We start from the raw sequence: 6,000 nt of genomic DNA on the forward strand, positions 1-6,000 counted from the left end.
AAAAATACTTAAACTATCCTTATGTATTAGCAAATGGACTAAAACTAACCTTACTATAATTACTTAAAGTACCCCTAAGTTTTCTAGTATTTGACAATTGTTAGTAACCGTAAACTGAAAGATGGAAGAAACTATTTTATCCTTCATTTTTCTTCAAATTTTCGAAATGGTAACATTTGTCTAAACAACATTTAAGCGTCAAGTTCTTATTGTAACCTACCACAACTGTACCCTTCTTTCTTCTTTAAATTGCCATGGTGTTTGTAACCTACTATAACTAGAAAGTAGAGACAGACGGAGCTCCGGTCGTCTCATAAAAATGTATTACCCAAAAAAGGGTTGTTTTCACACTTCATTGCTTTTTTTTTTTTGTCTTTCCTTCATCTAGGATTTGCTGTCTTTTTTTTTGTTGTTTATTTTTATTTTTAATAATATGAAAATTGAGCATGCATTTCACTGATTCTTCTGGCATTCTTTGTTTTTTCGAGTTCTGTTGTTGCTTCCCTCGTTTTATTTTGAATTAGTTTTGTGTTCACTTATTTTCCTTCTATCTATCCATTTTATTTATTTTTGTTAGTTTTCTTCTCTTATCTATCTTAACCTTTGCTTTTGGCTTAGAATTAGAAATGAAGGATTCTTTTGAATGTTTTTGTGATAATTAGTTTGTAGATTTATAACTGCTTCATCCATATAATGTGGAAAAATACACGAATTTTATTGGTTTTAAACTTATATTATACTGTGTTTTTTTATTTTTCTTTTTTTGTATTCTATTTATTTTTATTTCCAAAACAACGGAACTGTTAAATGGGTGCTTATGTGTACTCACACCATGCGGAATTGAACATGAGTTTCAATTCAGTGTTTCGAGCTCTGCAGCAGGAGGTATTTCCACAACTAGTCCCACAAAATTAGGGGTTCTATAATAAATTGATCAATTTTGTCTTCTCAAAATTGGCCATTGAATAGCATGGACTCTCTTGTATCATGTATATATATATAGGCGCGTTTGGCTGGCCTGTACGGGGCTGACGCGTGTCAGATCAGAGGGCACCAGCCTGAGCTTACAGGACGACACTTAGGGTTACCAGGTGCAAACCAGACGGACTCAATACCAAGGCATCGCATGGCCCTGGCAGAAGATCTCGCCAGGCCCTCGTACGGCTTGCATCTGGACCATCCGAGCCTAACTACTCCCAGGTAGCACCGGCTACAAATACGAAGCACCCCCCACAAGGTAAGGGGATTGGAAAACGGGAGCAATCTCTAAGCATTGCCTCTCTCTAGAGAATTTAAGCACTATTTGAGACCTCGTCTAGACCCTTCGGTTCCATACCTCAAGCTCACCTTGTGTGCATACTAACTTGACTGTCGGAGTCTTTGCCTCGAGTGCTCACCCGAGGCCTCTGACACTTTACTCCTTGTAGGATCCGTACTGAAACCTCCTTCGGACCCCTCGCACGGTACACTCCTCGCTAGCCTTCGACTTCTATAGTATCTGAAGGGACTTACCACCTTGGACGTAGTCCTCGGCCTTGGCTCTCCCTCTTAGGACCTTCGAAACCTTCGGCCCCCTCCTTTGAAGCTCGGGAGCAAAATTATTTTATTGCCCTCGGTTAATCCGAGCATCAACAATATATTTATCTATCTATCTATCTATCTATCTATCTATCTATCTATCTATCTATATATCCATTGCTTGTTGTAATAGCAAAATACATCATGTAATGACTTTGAATGACAGAAGGCCTACCTTTTGGTAGATCGTAATCTCAAGCTTCAATGATAAAACGAAGGTTCATGCTATGCTGTGCTATTCTTCCTTTTTTTTTGTTCTTTTTTCTTTTGTGGATTTATTAACTCTAATTATTTTATAAATCAAGGGAGAAAGAAATGATCATGTATATTTTAGAAATATTTGAAGTAAAATCCACCTCGAAAGGGAAAGTAGGTCATTAATCTATAGAAATTAAGGCAATGAGATCTTATTTGCATAGTTGCTAATTTAGTTCTCGAGAAGATTTTGAGATGGAAGTGTGTTTCTGGGTAAATGTGAATGTATGTAGAGCTAAAAATTAGAGTTCTTGATCACTGTGTTATATCAGTAAAAAAAAAAAAAAACTGTGTTTGTAACTTTAATCACTATGCGTTTTTGTATATATAGTGGATATGCATTAGGAGTTTTAGCTGTTGTTAAGAGCCAACTTATCTACCATTCAAGCCTTCCCCCTTCAACATATCTGCTTAGGATCACTCATTTTGTGGTCAAGTTATTACCCACTTGGTGGTTATTGTTGCTGTCAGATTTTTTTTTTTTTTTTTGTATGATGAAGGTAGTGGTGCAATTTGGGGCGAGCACCTGAAAATTTACATGGAATGGACTTGGATTTTTGGTCCAGGGGCTGGGCTTAGTCTTAGGTAGCCTGAACCGGGCCTGATTACATTCAAATGTTATGCATACGGGCTGTCAATTTAATGGTTTAAATTACTGATGTTAAATAGACTTGTTTATGGGCTGGGCTTGGATTCAGTTTTGCCAAAATTTGAATGGACCGAGCCCAAGCCTGAGCCCAACGGGCTGCCCATAAACAGGTCTAATGGTAAATAGATTTAGGGCAATTGCTTAATACTTTAATACATTGGGCCATTAGGTCTGCTTAAGCTCGATTGACCAACTCTAGTCTGAACCAAACCTGAGTGTGTCAAATTCCAATTAGGCCAAAGTCTGGGCCAGGGTTGACCTTTTAGTTGGGCTCTGCCCCCCCAAGTTATACCCTTATTCAAGGGATCAGCAAGTTGAGACAAGCATTGACCGACTTGAACCTCGGATTATCTAGCAAGATTACCTTTCAGTCTTTTATATGTTCTTCAGTAAATACCTTTTTTTTAATATCTTGAATAATATGGATACCCTATAGTGCATAACATAGAGCCCCAAAAGCAATCAGCAAACCCTTTGATAAGGGGTGATTTGGTCCGCCAATTGTGAAACGCCACATGCTGAGTTTGGACCGTCTTATGACACTTTGGTGCTACCTGACCGAGTGAAGCACCTCACCCTGGTGGAGCAGGGCCACAACCTTGAGTGACGACATGCGCTCCACCCGACCTAGGTAGCCAATGACTTGAGTAGCCAACCAACCTCTGGGGTACCGACCTATGTAGCAAGCTGTCCTTACTCGGATAATATGTCACCCACCTGGTAGAGATGACCCCAATTCCTGAAGAATTCAAAGAGATTGGATCAAGATCACCACTAGGGCTAGTGTGGCATTCTTTGAGGATAACGGGCCGATAAGGCCAATTGTTCCCGGATATCACGAACATGGTTCTTGGACCCTAATGCAAGACGAAAATCGTGGTTGAGCTTGATATCGTGCAAGCTACACATTGATAAGAAAATACCTAGAATCCATTAGGTTGAAACTCTGGTAATGCACCAAAAAATAAGAGAAATTGTATTTGAAATTCACTGCTTGTAAACAAAGGCTTAGGGTCCGTTTTTTAGGCCTTGAATTACAAACTTACTCAAACTAGGAAACCAATTCCTAAGAAAACAAATAGGAAAGGGGACAACTCCTACACCTTTTCTAACTAATCAAACAAACAAATAAGAACTCTACTAAGACTAGGAAACTCAAAAAAAGAAACAAATAAGAAAATTGAGTGTTTCCGTAGGTTGTGCGTTTTTATCTCTCATTCCTTTTTGGGCAATTTCTTCCTATCCAATTGCTCCATGTATTTATTTGCAAGCTGCTCCGCATCATTCCCCTTCACTTGAAAGAAACTTGTCCTGAGTTAATCTTTGGATAAGCTGGACCATTAGATGGAAAATACTTCTATAAATCAGCAAAATTGAAGGTTCTGGAGGTATTCATGTCCTCAGGAAGATCAACAGCATAAGCTTTGCCGTTGATTTTCCTTAAGATCTAGTAGGGACCATACTTCTTCAACTTTAATTTGCGATAAGTACCATCAAGAAATCACTCCTTACACAAGAACACCATCATCTGGTATCCTACATCAAAAACCTTTGCTCGCCATCACTTGTTAGTTGCTGCCTTGTACTTGGCGTTGGACTCTTTTAGCTTCTTTTTTACCTCTACAACAATAGCTTGGTGATGTTCAGCCATAGCTCTAGCTACGACACTCATGCCAGAAACATTAGGCAACTTTACTAGATCTAGAACATGCCTGGGCTCCTTCGTGAAGACAATGGAGAACGGAGATCTCCCCATCCCCATTGAACTATGAACAATGCTATTAAATGCATATTCTGCTTGAGCAAAAGTGTTGTCCCACTATTTAGGCTTGTCATTGCAAATGCTCCCAATCAAATTGCTCAGAGTTTTGTTTACTACTTCAATCCGTCCATCCATCTAAAGATGTACCGTGCTACTGAAATTAAGTTCAGAATTGAACTGATTCAATAAAGTCAACTAGAAGTGAGCTAGAAACTTACTATCCCAATCTGAGGTGATGGATTTAGGCACTCCATGCAGGCGCACAATCTTCTGGAAGAATAATTTTGCCACATGCGTTGCATCAGTAGTCTTGCGGAAAGGAATGAAATGCACCATCTTTGAAAACCGATCGACTACCACAAACACAAACTCTACTCCTCTATGAGCTCTGGGGAGTCCTAACATAAAGTCCATAGATAAATACTCCCAAGGTTCTGACGACACTAGCAGAGGCATGTAAAGGCCTGTGTTTTGAGATTGCTCCTTTGCGACTTGACAAATAGGGCACTTTCTCACATAATTTCCAACACCCTTCTTCAGTTGAGGCCAATAATACCTTTCTTCCATGCTATTAATTATCTTTTCTTTGCCAAGATGACCCCCCAAACCTCCAACATGTAATTCATGAATCACCTTGTCTCGTAAGGATGTTCTAGGGAGACAAAACTTGTTTCCTCTGAACAGAAAACCATCTTGTACAAGAAAATCACCTATAGGCTAGTGGCATGTTTCTCCCATATGTTGTCAAAGTCTTCATCGGTTTCATAGAGATCCTTCAAGCACTCAAACCCAACAACTTCATTACTTATAGTGATGAGTAGAGAAGAATGTCTACTCAACACATCATCTACACAGTTTAAAACGCCAGATTTATGCTTGATAACATAATGAAACTGCTCTAAAAAAGTTGCCCACTTGGCATGCATCTTGTTGAGGTGTCGCTAACTTCTGAAATACTTTAGTGATTGGTGGTTTGAATAGATCACAAACTCCCATTGAATTAGATAATGCTCCCAATTTTTAAGAACTCGAATAACTACGCATAGCTCTTGTTCATATGTCGATCACTTCTTTCGTGTATTATTTAAATTCTCATTAAACTAGGCTTCTGGTTTTCCTTTTTGAGATAGAACACCACCGATTCCAACTCCACTGGCATCACACTCTAGCTCGAAGACTTTGTCAAAGTCGGGAAAAGCTAGTAGCGGTGCAGAAGATAACCTCTCCTTGATTTCAGCAAAGCTTCTTTTAGTCTCTTATGTCCACTTGAACTTCCCTTTCTTCAAACAGTTGGTGGGGGCCACAATGCTACTAAAATTTTGGATGAATCTCCTCTGAAAAGTGGCCGAATCATGAAATCTACATGCCTCCGTCATAGTCTTTGAAGATGGCCAATTGCGAATAGCTTGGATCTTTTGATCATCCATATATATCCCATCAACACAAACTTTATAACCAAGGAATATCAATCTGTTGGTCATGAAGTGGCACTTTTTCAAATTGACATAGAGCTCATTCTCCTATAGTACCATCAATACTTCCCGTAGATGCTATATACGTTCTCCCTTAGATTTCTTATTGATCAAAATATCATCAAAATAGACAACTACAAACTTGTCGATAAAGGGTCTGAGTACCTAATTTATCAGCCGCATGAATGTGCTAGGAGCATTAGACAGTTTGAAGGGCATCACCAACCACTCGTATAAGCCCTCCTTAGTTTGGAACGCCGTTTTCCATTCATCGCAAGGCCTTG

This window comes from Nelumbo nucifera, chromosome 1 (genome assembly GCF_055504915.1).
Source record: "Nelumbo nucifera cultivar China Antique chromosome 1, China Antique-T2T, whole genome shotgun sequence".
Lineage (NCBI taxonomy): Eukaryota > Viridiplantae > Streptophyta > Magnoliopsida > Proteales > Nelumbonaceae > Nelumbo > Nelumbo nucifera.